The sequence below is a fragment of the Pseudophryne corroboree genome, chromosome 4, assembly GCF_028390025.1.
Source record: "Pseudophryne corroboree isolate aPseCor3 chromosome 4, aPseCor3.hap2, whole genome shotgun sequence".
NCBI lineage: Eukaryota > Metazoa > Chordata > Amphibia > Anura > Myobatrachidae > Pseudophryne > Pseudophryne corroboree.
Genome location: NC_086447.1, coordinates 351,285,116 through 351,309,163, shown reverse-complemented (window position 1 = coordinate 351,309,163; position 24,048 = coordinate 351,285,116). Strand labels below are relative to the sequence as shown.

The 24,048-nt window shown below is 44.4% G+C and overlaps 1 long non-coding RNA gene across 1 annotated transcript in view; it reads right to left on the bottom strand.

Annotated features, from left to right (window-relative positions):
- LOC134911420 (uncharacterized) overlaps positions 1 to 18,879 on the bottom strand; it is a 100,939-nt gene extending 82,060 nt beyond the window's left edge. The window contains exon 1 of the long non-coding RNA XR_010176553.1: positions 18,798 to 18,879. This is a non-coding gene — a long non-coding RNA (uncharacterized LOC134911420). The remainder of the gene's footprint in view (positions 1 to 18,797) is intronic.
- Positions 18,880 to 24,048: the final 5,169 nt, after the last annotated feature.

Sequence of the window (24,048 nt, the reverse complement as noted above, 5' to 3'; positions counted from 1 at the left end):
ACTGCAGTGCCACTCCTAAATGGGCCAAGTGTTTGTGTCAGCCACTTGTGTCGCTTAGCTAGTCACACAGCGACCTTGGTGCGCCTCTTTTTTTCTTTGCATCATGTGCTGTTTGGGGACTATTTTTTTGAAGTGCCATCCTGCCTGACACTGCAGTGCCACTCCTAGATGGGCCAGGTGTTTGTGTAGGCCACTTGTGTCGCTTAGCTTAGTCACACGGCGACCTTGGTGCGCCTCTTTTTTTCTTTGCATCATGTGCTGTTTGGGGACTATTTTTTTGAAGTGCCATCCTGCCTGACACTGCAGTGCCACTCCTAGATGGGCCAGGTGTTTGTGTCGGCCACTTGGGTCACTTAGCTTAGTCACACAGCTAACTCATTGCGCCTCTTTTTTTCTTTGCATCATGTGCTGTTTGGGGACTATTTTTTTGAAGTGCCATCCTGCCTGACACTGCAGTGCCACTCCTAGATGGGCCAGGTGTTTGTGTCGGCCACTTGTGTCGCTTAGCTTAGTCACACAGCGACCTTGGTGCGCCTCTTTTTTTCTTTGCATCATGTGCTGTTTGGGGACTATTTTTTTGAAGTGCCATCCTGCCTGACACTGCAGTGCCACTCCTAGATGGGCCAGGTGTTTGTGTCGGCCACTTGTGTCGCTTAGCTTAGCTTAGTCAGAATAGACTGAAAATGAGTGTAAATTATGGTTATTGAGGTTAATAATACTAAGGGATCAAAATGACCCCCAAATTCTATGATTTAAGCTGTTTTTGAGGGTTTTTTGTAAAAAAAACACCCGAATCAAAACACACCCGAATCCGACAAAAAATTTTCAGGGAGGTTTTGGAAAAACGCGTCCGAATCCAAAACACGGCCGCGGAACCGAATCCAAAACCAAAACACAAAACCCGGAAAATTTCCGGTGCACATCTCTAGTTATAATAGACATAACATTTAAGCAAAAGTCCTTTAAAAATAAATCAGTGTTACTACCATGAGGAATGATTGTTAAGGGACGTAACGTAGAAAGAAAAAAAAAAAAGATGAACAGTATTTCCTCATTACCAGATTTGTCATATCATGTTGACTCAGTCTAGTCAGATAATAGAATCTACCAAACAACCCTACGTAAGCTTAGATAGGTCAAAGTATGATTGTTTCCTCGAGAACATTATGTCACTTCTTTATAAAGAGATTCTGTTTTTATCAACTTTTATGGGAGCCAAATGAGCCACTTGTGAAACACACCAGCTCTGAAATCATTACAATATAAGTCAATGCCTACCTGGTGTAATAGTGAGGAAGCTGACCTGTCACAAATAAGCATTGTCCTTGTGTGTGTGAAGGAAATGAGATAACATGTTTCTCTCCCATGAACAAGACATGCTGCTATTTAAGGATTCAGTCTACGGAAGCCCTTAATGAATGATAATGCAGGGGGTGTTCGACAAATCACTATTCTTAGTCTTTTTTCCACTGAAGTCTGGAAAATGCATTATGTTATACAAGTAAAGATGACAGTTTGGTATCTCTGGAGAACACTAATGTGTGAAATGAAATAGAGGTACATAACTAAGTACATGTTTCAGGGAGAGAAAATGAAGCCTGGAACTTTAATCCTTGCTTAGATAGTGTACAGATGTATAAGAAAGTAGAGGGCGACATGCCAGCACCTCTCTTTGGTCAACCAATAACTGAGAAAAGACAACTTTGTTTCTTGGGCAAATCAATTTATTGATTAAATACATAATCACAACCAAAACAACTGCAGGGCAAGGAAACAAGGGGAGCGGTGCGCCAGGTTCACACAACGTTGTACCACCTGAGGTGTGGCCGCCCCACCTTCGTGGTTATGCGGCCCTGCCCCCTACAATTTGGTACTACCCGGGGCATGCCCGACAGCACCATGTTTTTACGGGACAACGCCCCCTACCATTTTGGGACCAGCTACCATCAGCATAGCACTCAACCTTGGCGCACAACCCGTATGGCCCCTGCCGTATTAATGCTGAAACCAGGCGTGCGGCCACCTATTGGTGAATATGCGAGGCATTCTGTAAATCCCCTACTTTCATGCCTTGTGCACCGCTCCCACCCCGCCGACCAAACTGTGACAATAACATTCTCAACAACCTATACAGCAATGTAAGAACATGAACTTGAAAAATCACCAATGTTTCTTTTTTTTTATTTATACACTGCTCAAAAAAATAAAGGGAACACTAAAATAACACATCCTAGATCTGAGTGAATGATATATTATATTAAATACTTTATTCTTTACGTAGTTTAATGTGCTGACAACAAAATCACACAAAAATTATCAATGGAAATCAAATTTATTAACCCATGCAGGTCTGGATTTGGAGTCACACTCAAAATTAAAGTGGAAAAACACACTACAGACTGATCCAACTTTAATGTAATGTCCTTAAAACAAGTCAAAATGAGGCTCACTAGTGTGTGTGGCCTCCACGTGCCTGTATGACCTCCCTACAATGCCTGGCCATGCTCCTGATGAGGTGGCAGATGGTCTCCTGAGGTATCTCCTCCCAGACCTGGACTAAAGCATCCGCCATCTCCTGGACAATCTGTGGTGCAATGTGGCGTTGGTGGATGGAGCGAGACATGATGTCCCAGATGTGCTCAATTGGATTCAGGTCTGGAGAACGGGCGGGCCAGTCCATAGCATCAATGCCTTCGTCTTGCAGGAACTGCTGACACACTCCAGCCACATGAGGTCTAGCATTGTCTTGCATTAGGAGGAACCCAGGGCCAACCGCACCAGCATATGGTCTCACAAGGGGTCTGAGGATCTCATCTCGGTACCTAATGGCAGTCAGGCTACCCCTGGCGAGCACATGGAGGGCTGTGCGTCCCCCCAAAGAAATGTCACCCCACACCATTACTGACCCACTGCCAAACCGGTCATGCTGGAGGATGTTGCAGGCAGCAGAACGTTCTCCTTGGCGTCTCCAGACTCTGTCACGTCTATCACATGTGCTCAGTGAGAACCTGCTTTCATCTGTGAAGAGCACAGGGTGCCAGTGGCGAATTTGCCAATCTTGGTGTTCTCTGGCAAATGCCAAATGTCCTGCACGGTGTTGGGCTGTAAGCGCAACCCCCACCTGTGGACGTCGGGCCCTCATACCACCCTCATGGAGTCTGTTTCTGATCGTTTGAGTAGACACATGCACATTTGTGGCTTGCTGGAGGTCATGTTGCAGGGCTCTGGCAGTGCTCCTCCTGTTCCTCCTTGCACAAAGGCGGAGGTAGTGGTCCTGCTGCTGGGTTGTTGCCCTCCTACGGCCTCCTCCACGTCTCCTGATGTACTGGCCTGTCTCCTGGTAGCGCCTCCATGCTCTGGACACTACGCTGACAGACACAGCAAACCTTCTTGCCACAGCTCGCATTGATGTGCCATCCTGGATGAGCTGCACTACCTGAGCCACTTGTGTGGGTTGTAGACTCCATCTCATGCTACCACTAGAGTGAAAGCACTGCCAGCTTTCAAAAGTGACCAAAACATCAGCCAGAAAGCATAGGAGCTGAGAAGTGGTCTGTGGTCACCACCTGCAGAACAACTCCTTTATTGGGGGTGTCTTGCTAATTGCCTATAATTTCCACCTGTTGTCTATTCCATTTGCACAACAGCATGTGAAATTGATTGTCCATCAGTGATGCTTCCTAAATGGACAGTTTGATTTCACAGAAGTGTGATTGACTTGGAGTTACATTGTGTTGAGTGTTCCCTTTATTTTTTTGAGCAGTGTATATATATGTATATATTGTGACAAGGATCACACACACAGGGACTTAGATGAACACTTTCAGTGTTTATTTTGCACAGCAGGTCACCACATAGCAAGTTGATTCCATACAGTCGGTATTACAGGTAGTAGCATACAGGTACTCACAACATAGCAGACTCTTGATAGGCTCCAGTGGTCCCTAGTCTAACCCACACAACCCAGCATATCACTCGGGTAGCTATTCCACCGTCGAGAGCAAGGTGACTCTGCCCGGGAAACCTTTATATCAGAAAATCCCAGGTGCTGCTGATCACACACCTGGGATTCTGCTACTGCTTCCAAAACCTGTTCTGGATCCTCCACATTACTTTCACATGAAACAATGCTGTCTCTGCCACACTACCCCCCCCCCTAGCTTCAACCACCCTGTTGCTACTCTATTTTCAGACGAGCTCTCCGCCTCACCCAACCCCATCTGTATCGTCCACCCAGGGACACAGCCTTGCACAACCTTCCAGAGGTCACCCACCTCGCATTCTTCCTCCTCCCCTAGCTTCACCATAGGGTTGCTTGGAGGAACAGGATGTCAAAGTGGAAAAATATTGCAGTACACACATCATGTACAAACTATACACAGATGGCCTCCGTGCGCGTACTTGCTCTGCTGTGCGTGCGCATATTCGCAATTTGCGTATGGTCGCTCCCGTGGTCCTGAGTATTAGCGCGTGGTATGAGTATTTACGGTAGAGTTTGTGAGCGCATGGAAGGCTATCAAAACACATTACATATTTAATCCAAATAGTGCACAATGTACACATAGTCTTCCTGCACCACACCAGAAAGTAACAGCAGTTTAAATCGTAACAGAACAAAGGGATACACCTTTACAGGATAGGAGGGGACAGAACAAGGTTACAAGGTGGTGTTTGGTATCCAGCTGTAGGGTATTTTAAGGGTAACATTCCGGTGTTGGTTTGAGGAAGATCGTATGTTCCTGCGGACAGTTATGTGCAGGAGCAGAATATAGATATAAACTGTATTTACTGTACATTATGTATGCGGCGGGAATCCAGAGGAGACCACCCACAAGAGCAGTTGGGACAGACATCGCCCACCTATTAAAACCGACCTATGACCTCTCCAGTACTGTAAATGACCATCCCTGTGTCCAATGGACAAAGAGATTACAGTATCCATTGTGTTATGTTTTGGATGAATTGTGTAAAGAGAGCCTGCAGCAGGCCTGGTCAGACACAAGACTCACAACGTTATCTATCAGATGACGGAGGACCAGACTGGGTAGCGCGGCGAATCCACTCACGTATGTAACATTAATTGTAACTTTATTCTGTTGTATTGTATTGTTTATATTGTAACCCCCTTTCAGCAATAATACGCTGTGGTGTCGGAACCCAGTGGTTTAACTACAGACTGGTGTTGTGTCTTTCTTTCCCTGCTAAGGTTTAAAGTGTAATAGCATCGCACTGCATTGCTGCATAAGGTTTAAAGTGAATTCATTGGGTGTGTACGCGCTGTGTGTACTTTGTACTGTCAGCGCGGCGTTTGTACGCAAAGTCCGTACACGGTATGGGACTCTGTACGCTAACAGCGTAGAAGGTGCGTAGAGTGGGTATTAAGTTTAGTGGCCGCAGCGGCTCCATGGTAAAGTGTATTTAAAGTGTGTATAAGGTATAGCTTTTCATTCCTGTATATAAATCAGCATTCACAATTTGGGGCTCTCACAGGATATCACGTTCTTAATGATGCACTGTACATTACAAACGCGGCTGTAATTGACCGGCTCCAATGGACGCATTGAGAAGCTGATGAAAATAACATCCACGTTAATGTATTGTTGTGGTATCAGTAAGCCGCTGATATGAAATTCAAGGGACAATGCGTTTCTCATAATATTTAAGATGCTAAAATGTATTTTTATTGTTGCAAAACAAGGTTCAAATAAGTCATATTGTGTTTGATTCAGATTGGATTGTTTATCTGTTAAGTAGGTTTAAAAGTACATTTAAAAGTTGCTGCATAGCCTTGATATAGTTTTTATTTTTAACTCAGGCCTAAAATAACTTCTGGTGCTTGTATGATGTGTGATTTCTTTGTGACAAAGGAAGCCGCATGGTCTGTCCTTCATTTTGGACTAACCACATGGCCTGTCCACCATTTTTGTGTAACCCTCATGGATGTGGAAGGGGGAGGAGCAGGGGCCATTTTGGGAAGGTCAATTTTCTAAATGGCTGATTTTCAGCAGTCTGCTCAGAATAATCAGCTTTCCTTGGTCACATGAAACACGATTTATGAGTTACCAATGCATTTATTTAACCCATGCCATAGTCAATTACAAATAGTTTCAATGGGGCCTAGTGAAAGTTAATAGTGAGATGAATACTTGATGTAAGAATTACACACAGATATAAACAAAGTTTTTTTTTCTTTTACCTCTAGGATTTAGTTAACTCTGCTTGCTATAAGATAGCCATTGAAATGCAAATTAACCTGTGTAACTGCTTTTTCTTAGCAGTGAAAACCCACTTTTACAGGCAGCCAAAAGCGCATAGCATTGATATGCAAATTAGAAGCACTGAATGGGTAAATGAGTCTCATAGGAGACCAGTGAATGGTACATATATATAATATTATAATTATGTGTGTGTTTATATCAATGTATGTTCTGCAAGATGGCTATCCAATCTGAATCATATCATTTAAATTATTGATCATTGCTAGATTCATTTAGACCGGTGTGAAATCGGAGATATTTGTTGCTATATAGTTAAAAATAAAATAAGTATTTAAGGAAGTAAGAGTAAAATCACAAAACGCAGTTCTGGCCCAGTAGTAAGAGGGTTAAAACGGAACAAGTGTGGATTGTGTTTAGTGGGCAATAGTAGTTTTATTGCTCACATTTATAGAATTGTATGATTTGTGCTATTGCGGACGTACGGTTTTGTACACGTGTCTCGGACACAGTGCGGAACTGCACACGCGGCGTAAGAGACACGCATGGTCGCGTGATTACGCAAATTGCGTAAGAGTACGGGCGCTAAGTACAAATTACACAATAGTTCATTTAGTTTAATGGTGGGACAGTAGCCACGCTACAATAGTACAAAACTACCCGGTTTCTAAAAAAATTTAGTATAAAAACAAAATTTAGTATAAATAATTTTTATTTAAATTGCCTCCAGGGGTAAAGCTGACAACTTGAATGAATCCAAATTTTCTGTACAGAAAAACAAAGTGTATTTGAGTGAGCGAACGCAGGAGTGAGTGGATACTGAACCCAAGAACTGAAGTGGTCTGAAGTGATCTGAAGTGGTCTGAAGTGGTAACACTGGGTTAGTAGAGGCCCGGTGGTGTAGGGTTCGCTACCCTGCGTTATTAGGAACTGAAGGGGTCTGAAGTGGTCTGAAGTGATCCCATACAACTGAAGTGGTCTGGAGTGGTCTAGGCTAAGTGGTCTACAGCAATCGTAGGGCATATAGATAACTAGTATCTATAGGCTGTGCTATTGCATCACATGTCCGTTTGTTATGCACAGCGCCACGTGATATTATTGTGTTATATGTGCTGTGGAAGAGCATATGCAGACGTGATTGTATAGACAAAGGGGTTTTTCTTTGTCAACGTCGAGAAATCTCCCTGGTGGGCTTCACTGGAAAGGGTGAAGGATAGTTATCTAATTTCTCTGTTTTTCACCCTGCAAACAATTCCAGTTGAAAGATACCGAAAAGGAATTTTTCGCTGCCTCTCTCAGGAAAATATTCCAAACAGAACTTCCACCGAAAGAAATTACGGTGTTGTAAGGTCTGATAGGAGCCCTAAGTTGGGTACATTGCCTCCGCTATCAACAGTGTATGGTAGTACTGGCCAGTGTGGGCGAGAGCGGGTGGAAGCGCTCTGAGAACTTTCACCGTCGCCTTATATTGAGTATTTTGGTGTTTGTGGGAAAAGGCCCACAATTATGGGAGCCAGTTGCTCAAGTAAGGGACTTTTAACCAGGGTTCAGGTTGAAGAGCCGCGACCCAGGGGGTCAGCGAAGTTTAAAGGAAAAAGTATCATGTGTGAAAAATATGGTTCACACACAGAAGTTTTATGCAATGAGTGGGTACGTATGACTAACAAAGATAGGGTACCATTCCCTAAGGTGGGCAGCTTTGAACCAGAGGCACTGCAGAATGTAGGCAGTAAAATATATCTTCTTAAATCCAGAAAACAAAGGATTAGACATACAGATTGTTTAAATTTATTGCAACAGGAGGGGGATATACAAAGAGAATTGCTCGCGCAGCAGGTTCCAAACCTAGCGGGAAAATAATGGCGACCGCACCACCACCACTACCGTATATTGCGGGGGAGAAGATGGCTACAGTCAATGGTATAGCCATAAAATATAGTAGTACAGGTTGAGTATCCCTTATCCAAAATGCTTGGGACCAGAGGTATTTTGGATATGGGATTTTTCCGTATTTTGGAATAATTGCATACCATAATGAGATATCATGGTGATGGGACCCAAGTCTAAGCACAGAATGCATTTATGTGTCATATACACCTTATACACATAGCCTAAAGGTAATTTTAGCCAATATTTTTTATAACATTTTGCATTAAACAAAGTGTGTCTACATTCACACAATTCATTTATGTTTCATATACACCTTATATACACAGCCTGAAGGTCATTTAATACAGTATTATTAATAACTTTGTGTATTAAACAAAGTTTGTGTACATTGAGCCATCAAAAAACAAAGGTTTCACTATCTCACTCTCACTCAAAAAAGTCCGTATTTCGGAATATTCCGTATTTCGGAATATTTGGATATGGGATACTCAACCTGTATGTAAAAACAATGTATTAACCCTAATTATTTTTTGCAAGATGTATCCTGTTTTTGAAGTCTTTTCAAGGTTATAGGTCACAAGAGGATGATGGACTTGCTGGCAGATCAGTTCCTGTATTTATTTACAGAGAGAGAGAGACATAAGATGCATTGGAGGGAATGGTAATTGTATCGCTGGCCTGTAACTGTAATTGTATGTAACTGTATGTTTTAACTGCTTACTGTATGAGTTGTAACTATAGGTATACTGTACTTTGTAATATATATATTGAATCTATATCTTTTTTTTAATAACAAATATATCCAGCCAAATCGCAGCTCTCCTCCAAGCAGTCACCTTGCTGCAGGAAACTCAGGTGGGGCCTGTCCAACCAGGTAGAGCAGTAACAATATTCCCCAATGAAAGAACTGGTGAGGTCACAGCTACCGGTAAGTGTGAGACAGTTCATTGCACAGAGACAACACCTCACAGTAAACAGATTAGGAACGGAATGGTAGGATTACACTCTGTCTTGGAAATAGTAACCCCCAATGGGGGAACCGATAGTCAGGGAATAATCCTCACCAGGAATAATGCAATGTATTGCCCGTGGCCCAGAGATGAGCTGCGATCAATCATTTCAGAATTCCCCGACCCTCGGAAGCATTTAGCCAGATGTCAGAAATTTTTCAGAGATCTGGGTAATGCGTATGAACCGACAAACAAACACTGGCGGATATTTTTGAAAGTGTGCCTACCTCCTAATATTGACACCCAAAAATGTATCACTGATTGTAGATTAGAGTCGGATAGTCTTATGACTGACAAAACACAATCAGGAGAACTTAGAGCAAATTAACATGCAACTAGAGTTGTATTTCCCAACAACTGTTAAGTGGAGAAAAATTTTCTCCATAAAACAGAGGGAAAATGAAATGACATCTGAATATTTCCATCAGGACCTGCAAATAATAGATAGATACATGGGGGTATCAGATACAGGGAACGATGCGAATTACAGGGAGGTAGCTGATTCTGTATTAATGGACGGACTCAATCAGACAGTAAGGGACACGGTACAAACATTTTTTGCCTGATTGGAGAGGGGCCACAGTAGCTTGTCATAGAGAGTGCGCGATTGAACACCATAAGAATAGTGTTAAGCGCAGAGAACAACAGGTGGACAGGTGGAGGACGGTAAGTATACTGGCACATACAGGAAAGACCCATCAGTCCAAACCCCAGATCCCTAATGGTCAATAATATGTTACACTTGTAGGAAGGAAGGGCATTTTGCCAGAGATTGTAGGAGTAGTAGGACACATAGTCAATATAGATCCCCTAGACAGAAAACACAAGCCACATTATTAAACACAGACGGGACCAAGGGACATATAGTAAGGAATCATAAGCCATATAGAAAACACAGATTCGGCTAATGGGAAGAACAGAATAAATGCAACTTACTAATGTTACATTTCGCTGTTCTAGATGCATGTCCATCACAGGTAGAGAAAATTATCTCAAAGATACCGGGTTCCCTATGAACTTAGAATGGACAGGACACTGGATTGATGGCTGGGATAGTCCCAGTAGAGATATAACACACAGATTTTTTGGGGGGGAGCAGACCGAGTAGAGAATCATTCCCCGTAGTGCCCAATCCAGATGTCAAACTTTGTAAAATCTTCTTTGCCTCTACCAACTTATCTGTTACTAAACTCTATGTGATTTGTCTTCAAAGTTTCTCTTCATCTCTTACGTTCACCGACAGGGTTACAGTTCAGACGCCACAGGCCTACTCGGTCTTTCAGAGTTATGCCCAAATCCAGTATATCTCACCAGCATAGGGACACCAGTATCAGTGTGCCTGGTCATGCACAAAGGGTGGAGAATGGGAATACGGGTGAAGGGAGACTGTATATAGACACCGATATGCATGATGGCGTGACAGCCTGATGGTGAACGCAAATCTGAAAAATTTTCTTTTTTATTATTTCCCTTCTCTTTTCACTTTCCACAGATGGTTTACTTCACACAACTGATAATACACAACAGTTAAACACATTGAAATGCAAGATTTATGTTCCCTACAGAAAGGTCGCTGACCCGGAGAGAACTCGTGACAAAGAGCAGAGTGTAGAGAACCTCGTATCACTGGAGTGTCTGTTCCGGGAAGGTTGAGAGGCAGGACTGTTGAAGGGCATCCGAGCACAGATCTAGAACGGTTGTAGTATCATTCTTTTTTTTCACCTCCCCCTGCATTTTCCTGTCTTTTCCCCTTCTTATTTTCCTCCTTTCCCTAAACGAAATGGATTGATCACAAGAGACTGCGTTTAGGGTTCTATTAGTAATTCTGGTTTTGATCAAGGATAGTTTGTTTTGGTGAGGGTCCCAGAGAGGTCAAGCAGGGATCTGGAATGGGTTCTGATGGCAAGTATGAATTTGTAGGATCTCAGGATCAGCGCATCACTTTAGTAAAGGCTGGCAACAGTAAGTGCTCTGGTAGTCATGGAGCTCGGAGGCACTGTGAGGGGTTATTGTCTGATGAATATTGTATTTGTAGGAAATGTGAGAATATAGTTGAGGATGGGTGCATCCAGAGATGTCAGTCCAACCTTAATATCGACATGGACCGTCATCCGTTGAGTAATTACCACTCACTAGTGGGTAAGGTCTTAAACCAGACAGAATGCTGGGTGTGCTCACAGGTACCTCAAGGTCAGAGCAAGTCAGGATTAGTACCGTACCCTTTAGCAATAGATGAGGTACTCGAATTACGGGGTGGGAGGCCGGTGGACAAGAAATCCAATATTTCTAGGCCCCCTAGTTTGAAGCTCCACCAGTATCATGTAGACAGGTCCTTATTGTGTTTTAATATTTCCAATTACCGAAAACCGGGAAATTGGGAAGTGACGTGGAATAACCAGACAATGACCTTTTCACACAGAGCTGATAGGATACCCATAGACTCTGAACTTGTACGCCAAATAGCAAACAGTGGAAGGTATTTTCGGTATAGGTATACTCGTGGAAGCAAGACCATGTGGGTTGGAAAAGTATCGCCAGGGTATTGTGCTCATATCATCCAGCCCGATACTTGTACTGAGCAGATGGGAGAACTAGGGATTGGTTTCTTTAATTGGAAAATTTGCAATATGGTGATGTTATATTTTGTCCCCTATGTTCTCCCAGATGATGCCTATTTCATATGTGGGAGGAAGGCGTACAAGTGGCTTGCCCCGAGCTCAGATGGATTGTGTCATATTGGGAGAGTACTGCCAGAGATCATGACCATAACCCATGATAAGATGAAAGACGTTCACCGCAGTGCTCAGGCTCCTTACACCCATACTCACTATGAACACATCATCAAGAGACACCTCATAGATAGGACAGAGCACGCAGCCTCTGATTTGATCCACAAATCCACTGGGATTCAATTCCTTCTCGCATTAGACATCACCCGTACTGCCAGAGGAATTATAAATTATAGGTTTATCCATGCGCTAGCGAACTTGATAGATAATATCACTGAGATGTATGACGACACCTTCAGGTATAAGGGAAGGGAGTTACAAGCTTACAAGCAGGAACTAATTCAGCACAGGATGGTCCTTAATTATATCACAGCCGTGACAGGTGGGTACTGTGTTACTCTGGCAACTCAATATGGTGTGAAGTGCTGTAGGTATATTACGAACAGCACTGACGACCCCACGGAGATCATCGATCAAAAGATGGACGATATCTTGCAGTTGAAGTGGGAGTTCGGGAGGAAGCACAACCTTGCCTTAGCGACTGTGAGTAATGAACTGACCGGCTGGGTCTCATGGTTGAACCCACGCAATTGGTTCTCAGGTTTAGGAGAGTGGGCTCAAAATGTCATCATGAGTGTAGGGAAGTTTCTCCTTTGTATCCTGGGAGTCGTCATAATTATTGGTTTGATATTTAGGTGTGTTCGAATTCTGATGCGGCGCAAGCACGGCACAAAATTGATGAGTCTAAGGAGCAAGGGTACTGTTACAGCAGCAGATTTAATTTACGACCCATCCATAGAGACTGTGATATGATAAGGATTGCAAATGAATTTCATGGCCTGTTTCGTTCACCCGTTTTTTTTTGTCTCCCCCTCTGCCCAGATACATCCATCCGAAAAAAGACATCAACCCTACCAAAATGTTTATGTAAATGTTTTTTTATTTATATGTCTTATCTTCATCTCTGCAACCTTCAGTTAATGGCACACATAGTCGACAGGTGATATCCACATATACTAGTACTCACATATGTTTCCCCCTCCATGTATCATCGACTAAATGTGCACCCCATTTGTTGGAACAAGAAGCCGAAAAGAGCTCGGTAGTGTTTGTTGGCCCACTTACAGACCCTTAATACGGGATAAGAAGGATTTAATGCATACTTCGCAATACCTCGAAGCTTATTTAGAACATATACGGCACGATGATACATGCCCCTCAGACATGGATTCATACATACATGCTTTCTGCTATCCCACTAGGTCATACATTTCCCCCCTACAACTCTCCCCCGACCATCCAAAACTTCTGTAGATATTGTATAGATATTTTTCTGTTTAGTGATTAGATAGTGGCAGTTATTGGTGACTGCCAAAGGATGTACTGTCAAAGTCGAAAAATATTGCAGTACACACATCATGTACAAACTACACACAGAAGGCCTCCGTGCGCGTACTTGCTCTGCTGTGCGTGCGCATATTCGCAATTTGCGTATGGTCGCTCCCGCGGTCCTGCGTATTAGCGCGTGGTATAAGTATTTACGGTAGAGTTTGTGAGCGCATGGAAGGCTATCAAAACACATTACATATTTAATCCAAATAGTGCACAATGTACACATAGTCTCCTTGCACCACACCAGAAAGTAACAGCAGTTTAAATGGTAACAGAACAAAGGGATTCACCTTTACAGGATAGGAGGGGACAGAACAAGGTTACAAGGTGGTGTTTGGTATCCAGCTGTAGGGTATTTTAAGGGTAACATTCCAGTGTTGGTTTGAGGAAGATTGCATGTTCCTGCGGACAGTTATGTGCAGGAGCAGAATATAGATATAAACTGTATTTACTGTACATTATGTATGTGGCGGGAATCCAGAGGAGACCACCCACAAGAGCAGTTGGAACAGACATCGCCCACCTATTCAAACTGACCTATGACCTCTCCTATACTGTAAATGACCATCCCTGTGTCCAATGGACAAAGAGATTACAGTATCCATTGTGTTATGTTTTGGATGAATTGTATAAAGAGAGCCTGCAGCAGGCCTGGTCAGACACAAGACTCACAACGTTATCTATCAGATGACGGAGGACCAGACTGGGTAGCGCGGCGAATCCACTCACGTATGTAACATTGATTGTAGCCATTATTCTGTTGTATTGTATTGTTTATATTGTAACCCCCTTTCAGCAATAATACGCTGTGGTGTCGGAACCCAGTGGTTTAACTACAGACTGGTGTTGTGTCTTTCTTTCCCTGCTAAGGTTTAAAGTGTAATAGCATCACACTGCATTGCTGCATAAGGTTTAAAGTGTATTCATTGGGTGTGTACGTGCTGTGTGTACTTTGTACCGTCAGCGCGGCGTTTGTACGCAAAGTCCGTACACGGTAAGGGACTCTGTACGCTAACAGCGTAAAAGGTGCGTAGAGTGTGTATTAAGTTTAGCGGCCGCAGCGGCTCCATGGTAAAGTGTATTTAAAATATAAGGTAAAGCTTTTCATTCCTGTATATAAATCAGCATTCACATGGACCTATAAACCTCCTGGAAAGGGCATCGACATTGAGGTGCTGTTTCCCCGGACGATGCCTCACCTCAAACTTAAATGGATGCAAAGCCAAAAACCAACAGGTCACACGAGCATTCACCTCTTTCTTTGCATGCATCCACTGTTACCAACAAAATCTCTCGTCCCTATAAATAATAACTTAATGACTCAACTGCCCATTTAATGGCCAAGCACTCCTGATCTACAGTTGAGTACCTGCACTCCCTGGGCAATAATTTATGGCTAAGATAGAGGATGGGCTTCTCCTCTCCATCTACCTCTTGGGATAGGACTTCTCCTAATCCTGTCCCAGAGGCATCCGTTTGTAACACAAATTGCTTTTTAAAGTCAGGAGCTTGTAAGACAGGCTCAGTACACAAAGCTCATCTTAAATCTTGCCAAGCAGTTTCCACTGGTCCAGACCACGATATCTTGTCTGGGAATTGTTTTTTAAGACATTCGGTTAGTGGAGCCGCTCTAGCGGCGAAATCTCGAATGAACCTGCAATAATATCCGACCAAACTGAGAAATGTTCTAAGTTGTGATTTACATTTAGGGCTGGACCAGGTGAAGACTGCTTCTACCTTACTAGGCTGAGGTTTAACCTGTCCTCTGCCCACGATGTACCCCAAATACTTGGCCTCAATCATACCAATAGCACATTTCTCGGGGTTGGTGGTAAACCCGTGTGCCCGTAGAGACTGTAAAACGGCTTCTACCTTTGGTAGGTGTGACTCCCAATCAGAGCTGAAAATAACGATGTCATCTAAATATGCAGCCGCATATTCCCTGTGGAGCCACAGCAACTTATTCATAGCTCTCTGGAAGGTTGCTGGGACACCATGTAAACCAAATGGGAGCCTTTTATATTGGAATAAGCCTTCTGGGGGTAGAGAAGGCTGTTTTTGCCTTAGCAGCTTCTGTTAACGGAATCTGCCAATAACCTTTTGTCAAATCAAGTGTAGTGAGATATTGACTATTGGCTAAATTTTCTACAAACTCATCCACCCGGGGCATAGGGTAGGAATCAAACCAGGACACTTGATTTAATTTATGTAAGTCATTTCAGAACCGTAAGGCACCTGAAGGCTTCGGTACTAGGACAATTGGATTGTTCCACTCACTGGTGGATTCCTCGATAACCACTAGGCATAACATCTCTACCACCTCCTGCTTTACCACTGCCCGCTTCGCTTTGGGTATGCGATATGGCCTCTGTTTAATGACCACCCCGGGTGGAGTCACTGCATCATGTTGGATGATCTGTGTCTTTCCCGGAACGGTAGAAAAACACATCTTGGTAGCATTTCACCAAGTTCACTACTTCCCGTTTCTGTTCAGGAGTAAGCGTGACTTCAATGGGCACCTGGCATTGTGAAATCTTTTTAGCTACCAAAGTGGGCAGTTTCCTTCCAGGGTTTTTACAGGTTTACATGGTAGACTTGTACCTCCCTCCTTCTACCCTCCTGACGGACTCTGTAATTGACCGGTCCCACTGCCTCGATGATCACATAGGGGATCCGACATTGTGCGTACATCTTGCTTTCTGTGGTGGGCACCAGCACTAATACTTTATCTCCCGGATTAAAGGACCAGTTAACTGAGGTAACGTCATACCTCTGTTTCTGACGTTGTTGGGCCCTTCCCATGTGTTCATTCAGTAGTGGCGCAATCTGAATTAGATGGCCGTATAACTGGGCCACAAACTGAACAACGTTAGGTCCTGGCATGGTTGTTCTTCCCACCCTTCTTTTAAGAGATCTAGAATTCCTCTGATCTGTGTCCCATAGAGGAGCTCAAAGGGACTAAACCCTGTAGAGGATTGGGGTACCTCTCTGACCGCAGACATCAAGTAAGGTAGGAGCAGATCCCAATCTCATTTTTCTTGTGTCACTGCCCTTTTTATCATTTGCTTAAGGGTTTTATTAAATCTTTCTACCAGGCCATCTGTCTTCGGGTGGTACACAGAGGTGGTAATCCTGTCTACGTTTAGCAACCAACATAAATCTTTCATGAGTTTAGACACAAAAGGTGTACCTTGATCTGTTAAGACCTCTTTCGGTATTCCTAACCGGGTATACATGGTTAGTAGTTCTCTGTCAATAGTGCTAGATTTCATATTGCGCAGGGGTATAGCCACTGGGTACCTGGTGGCATAATCAATTACCACCAATATGTTTTGGTGCCCTTGAGCAGATTTTTCCACTGGCCCTATCAGATCCATACCAATCCCCTCAAAAGGTACGGAAATGATAGGGAGGGGTACCAGTGGAGCTCTAAACTCTGGCCAAGCGGCTGTCCTCTGGCAGACTGGGCATTACTGACAATGCCTCTTAACGGAAGCGCATAGATGCCGGGCCAAAAGAACCTTAACTGGATGCATTGGAGTGTTTTCTCCTCCCCTAGATGGCCACCCCACAAATGCATATGGGCAGCTTCTAACACCAACTGCTCCAGTTTTTGGGGAACCAAGAGCTGATCTACCTTTTTCCCTTGTAAAGTAGCAACACGATTACAGCAAATAATTTTTCAACACAGAATATGGTACACCCTCTGATGGTAAAGAATCAATTACCCTGCCATTAACTACTTTAACAGTCTCAAAGGCGTGTGCCAAATTGCTGTCATTGCGTTGATCTCTCCCAAAGTCCTGCAGTGATATCTTCTCACCAACTGGGTTCCAATGGGCCTCGGACTCAGTCTCTTGAGGAGGTCTGGGACCGGCAGCCTCTCTCCCAGATGCTAAACTTTGGTAGTCTCTGGTCTCTGGCATCTGAGTTGTTTTGGTGGTTAACAGTTTGTGGGTAACATGCCAGGTAACCAGCTCCTGCAACAATGGAAAGTCCCAGCCCAGGATCAGCGGATACGGGGGTCTGGAGATCACCGTCGCCACCACCTTTAATGATCGACCTTGAACAACCAGGGGTAAGTAGACACATGGGCACTCCTCCACATCACCATGGACGCACAACACCCTGACAGGAGGCTGGACCTTGTCAGCTCCCAGGGGAACCACGTTGGCCGCAACAATTGTGAGCTCACTGCCGGTATCCACCAGGGCCCAAATCTCCCGGTTTCCCACCTGTACCTGCACCCAAAACAGGGAGGACTCTGCTTGGGACACCACCCGCCGCTGACCAATGGCCAAGCCGTTTTCCCTGTACTGTAATCCATCGGCTCGCCCTGTTTCAGGCAGTCCTGCCGTACATGACCAGGCTTGCCGCACTCAAAGCACACCAAGGGAGGCGGAGCTTTTAGTTTAACTACTAAGACCTGAGTCCTGGGTTTAGGTGTTGGCCTGTATCCTGACCTGGCTTTATTCAGCTTTCCTATTGTCAGTTGCCGCTCAATCACCCCCGCCAACTCCTCAAATATCTGGGGGTCAGCCTGAAGGGCCCACTGCTGCACCGAGCGGTCTAACACTCGCATAGCCTGGTCCAGTGCGACTACTTCCGCAATCTGTACTGCAGAGTTTTTATACAGCTGCAACCAGCCCCTTCTCAGTCGGGCTAGTCTGGCCAGCTGAATCCTGTGAGGCTCAGAGCCCTCCAGCCGCCAGTCATGGAATTATTGGGCTTTGCTGGGCCCAGTCATTCCAATCCTATCCAGTATAGGCTTTTTCAGGCCAGCATAGGAGCATGCCTCAGCCACAGTCATGTCCACATACGCCCGCTGTGCCTCCCCTGTTAATCAGGGAGCCAGCCTGTCATACCATTCCTCCGCAGGCCATCCCAAGCGCGTGGCCGTGCACTCAAACGTGCAAAGGAATGTCTCTATATCATCTGCTGGGGTGAGCTTTGGTAGCCTTTCCCGCTCTGGCTCAGATTTTTTAAGCGCTTTTAACTCATCGCACAACATTTGTATTTGAGTTTACTATCTTTCAGCCTGGGTTCATTGCCCCTCATGTAACATCTGAATCTGGGATTGTTGCCCCTCATGTAACATTTGAATCTCGGTTTGTTGCCCTGCTGCAAGTTCAGCAAATTGTTTTAGTAACTCCTCCATATTGCCCTGCATGGCCCCTTTATGGACAAACCTTGGAGGTTTAATATAATGTGCCAGGCTTATCAAACAGTCCAAGCTGACACCCGCCTGTTTTGCTGGCTAATTAACACATAACAGCAGTCTGCCTATAATGCTATGGCCCTTTAAGGCCGCTACTTGCACTGCATAACCAGAGAGGAAGAAAAGAAAAAGGGAAAAACTTGCAGTTTAAACACCGGTATGCTTACCAACAGTTTCTGCTGTACACCGTGTCCTTACTTGCATTCTCCAACACTTGAGACAAGTATCACACACACGGGGACTTAGATGAACACTTTCGGTGTTTATTTTGCACAGCAGGCCACCACAAAGCAAGTTAATTCTATACAGTCGGTATTACAGGCAGTAGCATACAGGTACTCACAGCATAGCAGACTCTTGGTAGGCTCCAGTGGTCCCTAGTCTAACCCACACAATCCAGCCTATCACTCGGGTAGCTATTCCACTGTCAAGAGCAAGGTGACTCTGCCCTGGGAACCCTTATATCAGGAAATCACAGGTGCTGCTGATCACACACCTGGGATTCTGCTACTGCTTCCAAAACCTGGTCTGGATCCTCCACATTGCTTTCACATGGACCATGGCACTGTCTCTGCCACTATATATATATATATATATATAGGTAGCAAACTGTGTAACAAACAGCGGCACTCAGAGACTGACACAGCGTGAATAAAGTGCTGGTGCTTTTAATTCATGGCTGGTAACTCCAACGTTTCGGGGCACGCAAGCCCCTTTTTCAAGGTGAGCCAAATACAAAGTGTGAAAACAGTGCAAAACATTTACCTTTATGGTGAGGAGGACCCACGTGTGGGAAGGTGTGCAGCGTCCTGGGGAGCCTGGAGCTTCCGCCCTGGATGTGGTGACGTGTCAATGCCCCGGTCACGTGACCTCCAGCGTGTCCCGGGCCGTCACGTTGCCTTGGCAACCAGACGCTCCTTGGTTGCCATGGATGCCTACGGCAAGTGCGGGTGCTGGGGTTGCGGAGGAAGCGTGACTTCAGGCTGAGGGTGATTGAGAGTGAAATGACAATTACATAAGATAGGAAGAAACTGTTACAGTGTGCTGTCGTAACATACAGCATACCAAAAACAGACATGATAAACTGGATTAAAAGATCACCTGGTAGTCTAGCACTAGCAATCTCATAATGGATCAAAGAGTCATTAATGATAAACACCTAAATTATACAATACTATACCAGTGAGAGAAATACATATTAAGCGGCACGCATAAGTCATAAAGTGTGAGGGCTGATGGGTCTGGTACATGATCAGAAATGTCAACAATACAACCGTCCCCATAGTCAAATGGTGGAGACAAGTGCTAATAGATATTACTCAGAAGACACTCCATTGGATTCTGTCGTTAAGACCTTTCGGCCTCACAGTGTCCAATCTATACATCCACGTTGCTTCCCGTCTAAGTAGGGTGGCTGCTCTGTCTCCGCCTCTTGGATTAATGGGGATATGGTCAATAATTTGGAACTGTAAATCTTTCAACGTATGTTGCTTCTCGACATAGTGTCTGGCCACGGGTTGTTCCGATTTCTTGGATAAAAGTGCTGCTTTTAATGCGGACCTGTGCAGGGCAAATCGCTCCCTGGCATTGCGTATGGTCTTGCCTACGTACTGCTGTTTACATGGACACGTAATTAGGTAGACTACATGAGTTGTAGTACAGGTGAGTACGTGCTTGATACTGTAGGAAGTCCCTGTGGAGGTGGATTTGAACCTTGTGCCAGTGATCATAGTTTTACAGGTTTCACAGCCTAAGCATTTATAGCAGCCTGATGTTTTAGTTAGAAAATTAGTGGTAGGCGTGGAATCAAATCCTGTGATGTCTGGATGTACCACAAAATCTTTAATGCTTCTGCCTCTTCTGTAGCACATCATGGGTCTTTTCCTCCTTAGCCCAGTTAGGTTCTTATCGGTGGAAACTATGGGCCACAGTGCATTAAGGGCCCGTGGAATTACAGCACTGGATGTATTATACTGTGCCACGAATGGTACAATGTCATTACTCTTCTTGATGGTCGGAGTTAGAAGTTGTTCTCTGTTTGTCATCAAGACTTTTTGTTCGTTGGTGAGTAATAATTTGCTGTTGTAGCCTCTCTGTTTGAACCTTGTAGTGACATTATCCAGAGCAGATTCCAGTTGTGTCGGATCACTGGTAATTCTGGCTGCCCTCATGTATTGAGATTTAGGAAGCCCCTTTTTGAGGGCAGTGGGGTGATGGCTGTTGTATCGTAATAAGGTGTTTTTGTCGGTTGGCTTATAGTACACCTCAGTATGCAACATGCCGTCTTTGATGATGACGTTAACGTCCAAATAATTTAGTTTAATCGGGTCACACTGCGATGTGACTCTAATGGTGGACGGTCTGTTATTAATGACTCCGATGAACTTTTCAAACCTTTCTTTGCCTCCGGTCCAGAGCAAAAACACATCATCTATATATCTACAATAATGTAGTATATATTGTGAGTAAACATCATTATTGAAAAACATAGCCTGTTCTTCCTCTAACATAAAGACGTTAGCAAACGAGGGAGATACATTGCTTCCCATGGAGCAGCCGCTTACTTGCCGATAATACTTTCCATCGAATAAAAAATAATTGTGGGTTAGTATCAGTTCGAGTAATCGCAGGAACAAATCATGATCAAGATTGCTCATATTGGCTTTGGTTAAAAACGATCTCATTGCCGTTAGCCCTTGGTCGTGCGGAATGCAGGTGTATAAGCTACAGATGTCAACTGTGCAGATGATGGTTTCCGCGGGTATCGCATCGACTGTCTTGAGTAGATTTAAGAAGCTGGTAGTGTCCTTGAGGTAGTTTGGTTGCGCCAGGATGAGCGGCTGCAATATACTGTCCAGAAAAATGGAGATCGGCTGATAAAGTGCTTTGTGCGCAGAAATTATCGGCCTGCCGGGAGGATGATCTAAACTCTTATGTATTTTGGGGACCAGAAATAACAGGGGGACCACAGGGAAATCTTGTTTGAGCGCTTTGCATAGTTTGCTGGTTATTAACCCGGTATTGAATGCTGAATCAAGGATGTTATCCACTTCAATTTTGAATTGTTTGGTTGGATCCGCAGTCAGTGCTTCATAAACTGATGTATCACCCAGCTGGCGGTATGCTTCCTGTTTATAGTCGCTTAAATTCATAATGACTATACCACCCCCCTTGTCTGCGGGGCGGACCACTATATCCTTGTAGGTGGCAAGTTGCTTTAGGGCTTTGAATTCAGAGCGTGACATGTTGCGATGATGACTCTGATTAGCCTGGGTGTACTTCATCAAGGAATCGTCCAGTAACCGTGTAAAGGTTTTTATTGATGGATTGGACGATGGTGGATCAAACTTGGAGCTGCGGGTGGAGTTAATGAAGGACTGGTGCGGTTCTGAAGTGGTGACTGGAACTTGATCTTGAAAGTGCTCTTGTAAGCGGAGTTTGCGAGTGAATTTGTGTAGATCAATTTGCCAGGTCAGTTCATCAAATTCATTTGTAGGGACAAATGAGAGTCCACGATTTAATACTTTAATTTCCAATGGGGTGAGTTCTCGATCAGAAAGATTGTAGGTGGTATCTACTTCTTGTTTCTGGAGCCTTTTGTTTTGTTGTCCCCTGCGGGTGGGCGCCCTCTGGTTTTTGTGCCTGCTTCTGTGGCAGGCTTTGCCCCTAAAGGGGGATCCTGGGCTTCTGGGGGACCTTCTGAGTCGGCTAAGACGAAATCGCTGTCGCTATTGGAGGTGGCATTGCCTTTCTGCCTCTCCTCCCTTCTTCTACGCCAGCTGAATCTCGATCGGTGGTTATAAGGCTTATGTTCACCGGGTTCCCCCCCGGAAAGCCATCGATAAACTCGATTAGTTTCATAATCCTCCTGGACTGTCAATAATTTGACCCGTTTGAATTTGATCAATTCTTTTTTGTGATTGTCGCAGGCCATTTGTAGTTTCTTGATAGATGCTTGATTGCTATCAGAAGTGAGTAGTGTATGGTGTTCCTGTTCAAAAACCGGGGAACCCGGTGAACATAAGCCTTATAACCACCGATCGAGATTCAGCTGGCGTAGAAGAAGGGAGGAGAGGCAGAAAGGCAATGCCACCTCCAATAGCGACAGCGATTTCGTCTTAGCCGACTCAGAAGGTCCCCCAGAAGCCCAGGATCCCCCTTTAGGGGCAAAGCCTGCCACAGAAGCAGGCACAAAAACCAGAGGGCGCCCACCTGCAGGGGACAACAAAACAAAAGGCTCCAGAAACAAGAAGTAGATACCACCTACAATCTTTCTGATCGAGAACTCACCCCATTGGAAATTAAAGTATTAAATCGTGGACTCTCATTTGTCCCTACAAATGAATTTGATGAACTGACCTGGCAAATTGATCTACACAAATTCACTCGCAAACTCCGCTTACAAGAGCACTTTCAAGATCAAGTTCCAGTCACCACTTCAGAACCGCACCAGTCCTTCATTAACTCCACCCGCAGCTCCAAGTTTGATCCACCATCGTCCAATCCATCAATAAAAACCTTTACACGGTTACTGGACGATTCCTTGATGAAGTACACCCAGGCTAATCAGAGTCATCATCGCAACATGTCACGCTCTGAATTCAAAGCCCTAAAGCAACTTGCCACCTACAAGGATATAGTGGTCCGCCCCGCAGACAAGGGGGGTGGTATAGTCATTATGAATTTAAGCGACTATAAACAGGAAGCATACCGCCAGCTGGGTGATACATCAGTTTATGAAGCACTGACTGCGGATCCAACCAAACAATTCAAAATTGAAGTGGATAACATCCTTGATTCAGCATTCAATACCGGGTTAATAACCAGCAAACTATGCAAAGCGCTCAAACAAGATTTCCCTGTGGTCCCCCTGTTATTTCTGGTCCCCAAAATACATAAGAGTTTAGATCATCCTCCCGGCAGGCCGATAATTTCTGCGCACAAAGCACTTTATCAGCCGATCTCCATTTTTCTGGACAGTATATTGCAGCCGCTCATCCTGGCGCAACCAAACTACCTCAAGGACACTACCAGCTTCTTAAATCTACTCAAGACAGTCGATGCGATACCCGCGGAAACCATCATCTGCACAGTTGACATCTGTAGCTTATACACCTGCATTCCGCACGACCAAGGGCTAACGGCAATGAGATCGTTTTTAACCAAAGCCAATATGAGCAATCTTGATCATGATTTGTTCCTGCGATTACTCGAACTGATACTAACCCACAATTATTTTTTATTCGATGGAAAGTATTATCGGCAAGTAAGCGGCTGCTCCATGGGAAGCAATGTATCTCCCTCGTTTGCTAACGTCTTTATGTTAGAGGAAGAACAGGCTATGTTTTTCAATAATGATGTTTACTCACAATATATACTACATTATTGTAGATATATAGATGATGTGTTTTTGCTCTGGACCGGAGGCAAAGAAAGGTTTGAAAAGTTCATCGGAGTCATTAATAACAGACCGTCCACCATTAGAGTCACATCGCAGTGTGACCCGATTAAACTAAATTATTTGGACGTTAACGTCATCATCAAAGACGGCATGTTGCATACTGAGGTGTACTATAAGCCAACCGACAAAAACA